The sequence below is a fragment of the Protopterus annectens genome, chromosome 8.part0, assembly GCF_019279795.1.
Source record: "Protopterus annectens isolate FY-2018-M chromosome 8.part0, PAN1.0, whole genome shotgun sequence".
NCBI classification, from domain to species: domain Eukaryota; kingdom Metazoa; phylum Chordata; order Ceratodontiformes; family Protopteridae; genus Protopterus; species Protopterus annectens.
The window spans coordinates 559,835,144-559,847,176 of NC_056741.1; positions in this window are offsets into that span (position 1 = coordinate 559,835,144).

The window sequence follows — 12,033 nt, forward strand, 5'->3', positions numbered from 1 at the left end:
GATGTACGTCTTAAGAACTGGCTGAATAATAACATGCTTTTAGTCATCTGAACATCCCAATTTAAATAAACCACTTCAGTTGTAAGTTAGCTGTCTGTTCCATGGTTGAATATCCATAAAGATATGAAAATTGGGCACTCCCTAAACATAGAACCAACCCCCTACTATAATACAAACAGGGTTATATACTAATGAAATATGCAGGTTAAGATGCAGTCTGAATTACAAAATGAAAAAATCTCTTATCACATAATCACATGATATACATATAAATAACATCAACATAAACTGAGGTCCATATTTAGAAATATTAAAGCAGAAAAAGTGCTATAATACGTAGCTAAACAGATACAAACTTCATCAAACCCAAACTAGGTAAATATGAAGTCTCAAGGAATTAAATGAGAAAGAAAAAAAACAGTTCGTTTCTCAAGTCCCAATAGTTATTATATCTTATAAACAATAGAGGTTTCTTCTTCACACAAGGAAATCATGACTCTCAAAAAATGGTATAGCGAATCAGGATACAGTTATTAAAGGCCCATGAATGTAACTTAAGGCCAGGTTCATCAAACAAGTAGTGAAAAACTTTCTGACCAATGTAATAATTGCTTAAGTGTCTCTAGAATACAGCATAGAATAGAGTTCCCAAATCCGTCACACTCAATGCTCTGTTTCGCTATATCAGTGTAGTTAAAAAAAGAATCTTTGAGTATTGTGACAAAAAAGATGAGCATAATTATCAAGACCCGTAATAGCGTTTACCAAAGTCACACCTACAATTTGAATCCATTCGTTGTATATCCAAGGCGAACTTGGAATTCAGTTATTTGTAAAGACAGTCCCTTTAGCTAACGTATCCCAGATAACTGCACACTCAAGTCAAAACATGCAATATAGACCATTATTGAAGCATGATTTGTAAAACAAATAGTTGAAAACCCAGTAGATGTTATAAGTGACTATAGTCTCCAAGTTGGTAGCGATGTAAAATTAAAGCTCCAAAATCCGTCGCAACTGACACTCCATTCAACGGTATCAATATGGTCAAAAAAATATAATGCATGTAGCCCGTATGTATATGAGATATGTAATGAGCATACCTGTAATGTCCCGCGCTGTTGGCGTTTAGTTCCTGCCCTCGCTGGAAGGAGAGGACTCCTACCCTGATGTGTTCGTGAGTTTGGCCTCGCTGGTTCGTTCATGGATGCTTTCTTTTTTGTTTATTAATCTTGGGACCCTAATATTTTTTGTTGAACACGACTTGCACCTCATAGCGATAACAACGGAGCAATCTTTATCGCTGACTTTGGCCTAGGTGTTTTACATTCTTGGATACGCCAGCTAAAGTGCGCACTTTTACAACAAAACGAAAGTTGCTGACTACATTTGGATATATTAGGACTGTTTTTTCTACCATTTGTATGATTTTCACCAATTCCAGTGCGGGACATTACAGGTATGCTCATTACATATCTCATATACATACGGGCTACCAGCATTATATTTTTTTGACCATATTGATACCGTTGAATGGAGTGTCAGTTGCGACGGATTTTGGAGCTTTAATTTTACATCGCGCCTCAACTTGGAGACTATAGTCACTTATAACATCTACGGGGTTTTCAACTATTTGTTTTACAAATCATGCTTCAATAATGGTCTATATTGCATGTTTTGACTTGAGTGTGCAGTTATCTGGGATACGTTAGCTAAAGGGACTGTCTTTACAAATAACTGAATTCCAAGTTCGCCTTGGATATACAACGAATGGATTCAAATTGTAGGTGTGACTTTGGTAACGGGTCTTGATAATTATGCTCATCTTTTTTGTCACAATACTCAAAGATTCTTTTTTTTAACTACACTGATATAGCGAAACAGAGCATTGAGTGCGACGGATTTGGGAACTCTATTCTATGCTGTATTCTAGAGACACTTAAGCAATTATTACATTGGTCAGAAAGTTTTCACTTATTTTCCCCCTTGTTTTGTTTGCCTTGGGGGAGATTTGGCCAAGACCAAATATGCCAATATCCTCTCTATCAGCACACCAACCATCCAGTAGTTTGTCCAGTTCCATGACCAGTATCAATTTGGATATGCTGTCCAAGAATCGAATATAAGAAATCAAAAACTGTCAAAAATATGAATAATATCTCAGGAATGAAGGACAGGGGCCAGTCAGAAACCCACTGTCCAACTGTGTGTTAATTAATGGCAGCAAAAATCCAAATGATAGTTATGTAGTTTGGAACAAGCACAAGGAGAATCAAAAACAAACCAATAAGGAAATGTAACTAGTATAAGCTAAAAGGTAAACAGTTAAGGATCATTATAAAAACTGATACCTTATCAGAAATTATTGTAATGTAACTACCATAGAGGTCTATAACATGAGTCAATAACCCACAAAATAATGGACCAATACTGATTAATACAGAATGACAAAACCTAATAGTGAACACCCTAGATGAAAGGGTACTAAGTGACTATGTGTGGTATAGTTAACTATCACATATAGGAAAAAGAGAAACCATATATGTGACACACCACCCAGTTGTTACACAACCCCCAAAGGGCCTAGAATATGTAGAGTAAGTAAAATGTAATTGAGGGTATGTAAAACACGAGTTTGCCTGAATTACTATGTGTTGGGTGAAAAATGCAAATACTGATCAGGTCAATAAGCTATGGTACATATATCAACATAATATTACCATGTCTAACCTAAGGTTGCAAGTGGTTAACCAACCATCAACATGTCCAAAATTTAGGACCATATAAGAAAAACCCTTAATTATGATGGTCACAAAATAGTAGTGATCCTATATCGTAAGATGTGTACATGGTATAATGTCGAAATGTAGTAACTGGCGTTGGCTTATTTGGTAACATCCAAATTTCTAATAGACATCATACAATAAAGACATTTCCTGTGAAACAAATCATTTTAGGGCCCAAATTCTGAGATAGATCACAATTTCCACTATTAGTAACAATGGACCAACTATTTTGAAAAAACAGTAATATATGTGATCAAAAAATCATTTTGCCCTAAACCTAGATGTACGTCTTAAGAACTGGCTGAATAATAACATGCTTTTAGTCATCTGAACATCCCAATTTAAATAAACCACTTCAGTTGTAAGTTAGCTGTCTGTTCCATGGTTGAATATCCATAAAGATATGAAAATTGGGCACTCCCTAAACATAGAACCAACCCCCTACTATAATACAAACAGGGTTATATACTAATGAAATATGCAGGTTAAGATGCAGTCTGAATTACAAAATGAAAAAATCTCTTATCACATAATCACATGATATACATATAAATAACATCAACATAAACTGAGGTCCATATTTAGAAATATTAAAGCAGAAAAAGTGCTATAATACGTAGCTAAACAGATACAAACTTCATCAAACCCAAACTAGGTAAATATGAAGTCTCAAGGAATTAAATGAGAAAGAAAAAACAGTTCGTTTCTCAAGTCCCAATAGTTATTATATCTTATAAACAATAGAGGTTTCTTCTTCACACAAGGAAATCATGACTCTCAAAAAATGGTATAGCGAATCAGGATACAGTTATTAAAGGCCCATGAATGTAACTTAAGGCCAGGTTCATCAAACAAGTAGTGAAAAACTTTCTGACCAATGTAATAATTGCTTAAGTGTCTCTAGAATACAGCATAGAATAGAGTTCCCAAATCCGTCACACTCAATGCTCTGTTTCGCTATATCAGTGTAGTTAAAAAAAGAATCTTTGAGTATTGTGACAAAAAAGATGAGCATAATTATCAAGACCACGTAATAAGCGTTTACCAAAGTCACACCTACAATTTGAATCCATTAGATTTGTATATCCAAGGCGAACTTGGAATTCAGTTATTTGTAAAGACAGTCCCTTTAGCTAACGTATCCCAGATAACTGCACACTCAAGTCAAAACATGCAATATAGACCATTATTGAAGCATGATTTGTAAAACAAATAGTTGAAAACCCAGTAGATGTTATAAGTGACTATAGTCTCCAAGTTGAGGCGCGATGTAAAATTAAAGCTCCAAAATCCGTCGCAACTGACACTCCATTCAACGGTATCAATATGGTCAAAAAAATATAATGCATGTAGCCCGTATGTATATGAGATATGTAATGAGCATACCTGTAATGTCCCGCGCTGTTGGCGTTTAGTTCCTGCCCTCGCTGGAAGGAGAGGACTCCTACCCTGATGTGTTCGTGAGTTTGGCCTCGCTGGTTCGTTCATGGATGCTTTCTTTTTTGTTTATTAATCTTGGGACCCTAATATTTTTTTGTTGAACACGACTTGCACCTCATAGCGATAACAACGGAGCAATCTTTATCGCTGACTTTGGCCTAGGCGTTTTACATTCTTGGATACGCCAGCTAAAGTGCGCACTTTTACAACAAAACGAAAGTTGCTGACTACATTTGGATATATTAGGACTGTTTTTTCTACCATTTGTATGATTTTCACCAATTCCAGTGCGGGACATTACAGGTATGCTCATTACATATCTCATATACATACGGGCTACCAGCATTATATTTTTTTGACCATATTGATACCGTTGAATGGAGTGTCAGTTGCGACGGATTTTGGAGCTTTAATTTTACATCGCGCCTCAACTTGGAGACTATAGTCACTTATAACATCTACGGGGTTTTCAACTATTTGTTTTACAAATCATGCTTCAATAATGGTCTATATTGCATGTTTTGACTTGAGTGTGCAGTTATCTGGGATACGTTAGCTAAAGGGACTGTCTTTACAAATAACTGAATTCCAAGTTCGCCTTGGATATACAACGAATGGATTCAAATTGTAGGTGTGACTTTGGTAAACGCTATTACGGGTCTTGATAATTATGCTCATCTTTTTTGTCACAATACTCAAAGATTCTTTTTTTTAACTACACTGATATAGCGAAACAGAGCATTGAGTGCGACGGATTTGGGAACTCTATTCTATGCTGTATTCTAGAGACACTTAAGCAATTATTACATTGGTCAGAAAGTTTTTCACTACTTGTTTGATGAACCTGGCCTTAAGTTACATTCATGGGCCTTTAATAACTGTATCCTGATTCGTCAAACCATTTTTTGAGAGTCATGATTTCCTTGTGTGAAGAAGAAACCTCTATTGTTTATAAGATATAATAACTATTGGGACTTGAGAAACGAACTGCTTTTTTTCTTTCTCATTTAATTCCTTGAGACTTCATATTTACCTAGTTTGGGTTTGATGAAGTTTGTATCTCTTTAGCTACGTATTATAGCACTTTTTCTGCTTTAATATTTCTAAATGTGGACCTCAGTTTATGTTGATGTTATTTATATGTATATCATGTGATTATGTGATAAGAGATTTTTTCCTTTTGTAATTCAGACTGCATCTTAACCTGCATATTTCATTAGTATATAACCCTGTTTGTATTATAGTAGGGGGTTGGTTCTATGTTTAGGGAGTGCCCAATTTTCATATCTTTATGGATATTCAACCATGGAACAGACAGCTAACTTACAACTGAAGTGGTTTATTTAAATTGGGATGTTCAGATGACTAAAAGCATGTTATTATTCAGCCAGTTCTTAAGACGTACATCTAGGTTTAGGGCAAAATGATTTTTTGATCACATATATTACTGTTTTTTCAAAATAGTTGGTCCATTGTTACTAATAGTGGAAATTGTGATCTATCTCAGAATTTGGGCCCTAAAATGATTTGTTTCACAGGAAATGTCTTTATTGTATGATGTCTATTAGAAATTTGGATGTTACCAAATAAGCCAACGTCAGTTACTACATTTCGACATTATACCATGTACACATCTTACGATATAGGATCACTACTATTTTGTGACCATCATAATTAAGGGTTTTTCTTATATGGTCCTAAATTTTGGACATGTTGATGGTTGGTTAACCACTTGCAACCTTAGGTTAGACATGGTAACATTATGTTGATATATGTACCATAGCTTATTGACCTGATCAGTATTTGCATTTTTCACCCAACACATAGTAATTCAGGCAAACTCGTGTTTTACATACCCTCGAATTACATTTTACTTACTCTACATATTCTAGGCCCTTTGGTGGGTTGTGTAACAACTGGGTGGTGTGTCACATATATGGGTTTCTCTCTTTTTCCTATATGTGATAGTTAACTATACCACACATAGTCACTTAGTACCCTTTCATCTAGGGTGTTCACTATTAGGTTTTGTCATTCTGTATTAATCAGTATTGGTCCATTATTTTGTGGGTTATTGAATCATGTTATAGACCTCTATGGCAGTTACATTACAATAATTTCTGATAAGGTATCAGTTTTTATAATGATCCTTAACTGTTTACCTTTTAGCTTATACTAGTTATATTTCCCCTTACTGGTTTGCTTTTTTGATTTTCCTTGTGCTTGTTCCAAACTACATAACTATCATTTGGATTTTTGCTGCCATTAATTAACACACAGTTGGACAGTGGGTTTCTGACTGGCCCTGTCCTTCATTCCTGAGATATTATTCACATTTTTAGGTTCATAGGTTCATAGGTTTATACTAGGCTATCTGCCCTAAGGCATTTATAAGCCTAGCCCAAATTATTGTGGCTTACGCCACCCCTTATATGAAAAAATACTGTGCCCATTAGTTTGTTGTGCCTCTGTCCAGCAGTGACCCAGAGATGATTCCCGGGGTAAACCTACGATCTCCCATCCACAGGTCTAGATTTCTCTTGAACAGAGTCAGCGAGGTGCTCTGCCTCACATGGACCGGGATTTTATTCCACAGCATAGGGAGTCTCTGAGTGATAAATCTATCCCTCCAGCACGTCCTATTTATATCCGTGCTAAGGTTTAAGTCGCTTGCTCTAGTGGTTTTGGTGGATTTGGATTTTTTGAGGTGGAGCATGTCCATTAATTCCGGGTTGGACATGGCCTTGTATGTTAGGCACATGTCACCTCTGAGCAGGCGGTATGCGACTGAATAGAGCTGGAGTTTCTTCAATCTGGCAGCATATGACAGATTTTGGAGTCCCTTTATCCTTTTGGTGAGGAACTTTTGGGGTCTCTCCAATTGCTGCAGATGTCGGGTGAGATACATCCCGAATGGGGCATTGTACTCGATCATTGGTCTGATAAGTGAAGAGTACAGGGGAAAAATGACCTCACTAGATCTGGATGTGAATCCCTTCATGATCAGGTGGGCAATGTAGAAGGTCTTTCTAACCACTTTAGCAATGTGAGTGTCAAAGAAAGGCCACTGTCAACCTGGGTCCCCAGGTCCCTGATAACCTCTTCTGTGCTTAGTGGATTGCCACCTATATGGTAGCTTGGGGTTACCTTGTTTTTCCCGAAGGGTATGACTATACATCTTTTGGCGTTTAACTTCAGGCCATGGCTCTGGCACCAGCTATCTGTTTCCGTGAGTCCCTTCTGAAGGATATCAGTGTCGATGCACTTTCCACTATGGCCCAGTTTGCAGTCATCTGCAAACTTTGTCAGCCAAAGTCCTCCCATGTTGGCCTGTACTTCTGAGAAGTAGATGCCAAACAATAGGGGCCAAGGACCGAGCCCTGTGGGACACCACTTGTGACCGGCTTGGAGTCTGACACAGCGCCAGCAACTCTAACCCTGTGGGTTCTGTCCTTAAGCCAGTTTGCAACCCATCTTGTGACATATGGGTTTACATTTAAGCTGGTAAGTTTTTCTACAATACCGAGTGGGGTATTGTGTCGAAAGCCTTTGCAAGGTCAAGGTAGGCTGTATGGACTGCCTTTCCCTCATCAATGGCCTTGGTGACTATTTGAAGAAGTCGACCAAGTTCAAAGGCATGATCTTCCCTTGACAAAGCCAAACTGGGTCGGGTCCAATGTCTGCAAGTCCCCTATATCTTTGTTTATGAGCTCCATTATGATCCTCTCCATAGCTTTGCAGACTAGACTTGTTAAGCTTATGGGCGGTAATTACCAGGGTCCGTAGGCGCCACCTTTGTGGAGTGGGACCACAGTTGCCGTCACGCCACTCCTTGGGCACGTATCCTGTGGTAAGGCTGAGATTAAACAGCTGCCTTATGTGCGGGTTTAATTCCTCATTTAGCTCATGTAGCACACAGCCGGGGACACCATCCGGTCCCATTGATGCTGTGTTTTTAGCTTTAGAGAGCAGCTTTCACCTGCGCTTTTGAGATGTCCGGGAGGCTACACTCGGCTGGGATAGTTATCTCTCCTTTAGGGGGGGGGGGTGAAGTTTGCACTGAACCTGTCTGCCAGTATGTTGGCAATGTCTGTGGGTACAGTGATTTTTGTATCATTTTGGACTAATTCTGAGCATATCTGTGAGTTTCCACCCAGGTTCCTAACATAGCTGAAAAAGGCCTTATGATTGTCCTTTGAATCCATGGCAATTTTCTCTCAAAATTGGCCTTAGTTGATTTTATGAGTGCTCGTATTTTTTTTACTAATAATGATCAGGGGTGACTTCCCTTTTATGGATTTTGTTCTATCATGTAATAGCTTTCTCCTCTTATTGTAAAGTTTGTTAATGGCTGGGGTCCACCAGACTGGACGTTTGCCCTTTGTGGAAAGAGTCTTGGTTTTATTTGGGATTGCCTGATCCATGCAGTCCTGGAGGTGTTCATAGAAGGCATTTGTAAGGGCTTCCAGCTTGGGTTGTGGTTTCCTCTGACTCAGGGGCCTTGAAGGATACCACACCAGTCTTGAGTAGTGTGAAGTTTGCTTTAGAGAAGTTCTTCACTATGGTCTTTTGTTTGGGGTGGGGCGGGATGTGGATTTCCAGTGAGATTAGTTTATGATCAGATCTCACCAATGAGGGATATACTTCGGTGTGGAGCATTTTGTCCCCATGTTTGTGACAATGAGATCTAGTATATTTTCTCCTCTCGTGGGAACAGTGACTAGCTGTTCCATGGCATTTGAATTTATGAACTCCAGGAACCGTTGGGCTAGAAAGTTAGGGCTTGAGTAATGTTCCCAGTCTATATTCGGGTAGTTGAAGTCACCCAATATGATGGTGTTTGGAGATACATTTATACCCTCCAGTGTCTTCAGGAAGGCTGTGTGGGGTTCCTGAGTTTGAGAGGGTGGCCTGTAGCATGCTACAATTTGTAGAGCAGTTTTGCCTATTGTTAGTTGCACCTGGATGGTTTCCGAGCTTCATGCGTTGCCACCAACCTGGAGGTGTGAGTATCCTTTATGAATATGGATACACCCCTCCTTTTGTGGAGTGGTCCGGGTTTTGGGGCGGAGCATGATATGAGGTAAAACCTAATAGTGCCGGGGTGCTCTCAGGAGCCTTGAACCAGGTTTCAGTTACAGCACAGACATCGATGTTCTCCATACTGAGAAGGGCCTCGAGTGCGTGCATTTTGAGATTTAGACTTCTGGCATTGAGCAGCATTACCCTCAATTTCTTCCCATTTTTGTTTTCTAGGGTGGTAGGTTTAGAATTTGAGCCTTGCCTAAAAAGGCACTATGGGGTGGCAAGAGCCTTAGCCAATATCCGGAATCCCAGGGGTGACAGGTGCAAGCCGTCCCTTGCGAAGCAGCGTGGCTTGTCAAGCATGTCATCCCAGGCAGACAGACACTGGATCCCCTTTGAATGACACCAGACATTAAGCCAATTGTTAAAGCTGATCATCTTGTCTCTATATTGTGGCATCATTCTTGGTGAAGGAAGGATACTGCTCAGGGTTAGAGTCATACCTGCCTGGGCTACATAATCAGAGAGCTCCTCTATGTCTCTTTTCATGCAGTCCAGGGAGGTACGTCTCAGGTCGTTCACACCAGCATGGACAATGACTGTGTCATATTTGTACTTGCTGTGGAGTGACCAGTGCTTGTGTTATGTGGCGGATTCTAGCGCCCGATAGGCAGCTTACTGTGACCCTCTCCTTGTTCAGCCTGGTGAGTGGGACGTCAGTGTGTCTGACTATGGAGTCACCTATGACAAGTATGTTTGGTGTTGTATTTGGCCTTAAGGGCTGTGACTGCTTTGCACACTGCTTTTGTGGTTTATGTGTTGCTTGTGGGGTGTCTTGAGGTAGCAGTTGTTTGGGTGTCTGCTTTGGAGGCCTCTGCTGTTTAGGTAAATTTTTACTCAGAGCCTCCGAGTATGTCTTTGTGTGTTTATGTGTTTGATTCAGTGGAGTGGTAGCATTATGTGAGGCTGGTTTTGTGGTGTGTGTAGTTGCCTTCTCCTCCTGTCTGGTCTTGCCAGTCCTGAGTTGAGAGAGCTCAGCCTCCAGTTTGGCTAAATAGCTGCATCTCTCGCAAGTATTTGTGTTATGTGGGAGGAGGAGAGGGTTGTCTGTGTACATGAGGCAGTTATAACATTGCCTCAAGATTCCCAGTTTTTGATTTCTTATATTCGATTCTTGGACAGCATATCCAAATTGATACTGGTCATGGAATTGGACAAACTACTGGATGGTTGGTGTGCTGATAGAGAGGATATTGGCATATTTGGTCTTGGCCAAATCTCAAGCAACAACCAGAGTGAAAACAACCTGGACAGGGGTGATAGTTGTGAAACTGCATTTCGTAATTTGGAGAAAGGTTTAAAAAGTCTCAGAGCCAATATTTGGCATCTGAGATTGTTTAAAGCATATTTATACAAGAACTTGGCGCCCAGAGGTCTGAGAATAAAACAACGTCCACTAGTCGGCAGATCTGAACAGAGGCTGACAGATGAATGGGATGAGGCACTAAGAAATGGCTCTATGGTTTTTGTAAAAATCTTAGCCTCCTATTATGAGAGGATGATTGATGTATGTTTTTCAGAAATAAAAGAATTAAGTGTCGAATGCAAAAAATTCCAATCCAATCACAACTATCACCAACTATTGGATAGGCTGTCCAAAGAATTGACCAATTATGATAAATTGATCAAGGACCGAAAGGTTAAAAAATTTAACAGAGATGTGACTGATTATGAAAAGGGACAACCCTTTCAAATACAGAGAACTGTCAGGTTTCAGGACACACAAACAGGAATGACTAGGGGCAGGTCCAGGAAGAGACCGAGATCCATATTGAAACACAGAGATCAAACTTACACGAGCACATCAGGGGAGGAGTCATCGTATACAGATAGTGAGGGAGGAACTTCTACCAACTCTCCATTAAAAAAGAAGACTACCAATCCGCACCTCCCTTTAGACATGGTAGGAAATCCAGAGGGGGGAGGAAACACATCCATAGAATTAAGAACAGAATCCATGCCAGGTTTGATTCAAGCCCTATTGAGACACTGACCACATCATTTGAAAATGTTTTAAATTTGTCAGATGTTGTACTTACTGATGCACAACATAATATCCTGAATAAAGGTTTGGGTTTTGTTCCAAGCTTTTTCTCTGATCATTATCTCACTTCCTTGGATGTTATGGAATACTGTAGAAAACTTAACCTTAAGATATTTTTTTCTGAACAGGATACTATTACATCTCAAAGATCTTCTGAGTTTACGTTCAAAAAATCCACATTTCAGCCACCAATGAATAAGAATGTTGGCATTTTTCAACAAGCAGTGCTCAAAGACCTACATTTTCCACATTTGGAATGCAATATTGCCCCAGATAATATGATATCAGAACAGAAACAGGCACTATTTGAGCTCAGAAATAACCACACTATTGCTATTCTACAAGCTGACAAGGGAGGAGCTGTGGTCATTCAAAATATGCATGACTATATTCAGGAAGGTCTCCGACAACTCTCTGACACTAAATGTTATAGGCACATGAGTGTTGATCCAACCAAAAAATTTAAGGAAGAGATTAACATCTTCCTCAGTCAGGCAGTGGATGAGGGCATTATTACTTCTAAGACTTCACAACATCTCCAGGTTAAGGATCCTTCTAAGCAGATTTTATATTTGCTACCAAAAATTCATAAATCTATCATTCGTCCTCCGGGTAGACCAATAGTATCTGGTCATGGTTCATTGACTGAACCACTGTCTGAATTTTTAACTCAGTATT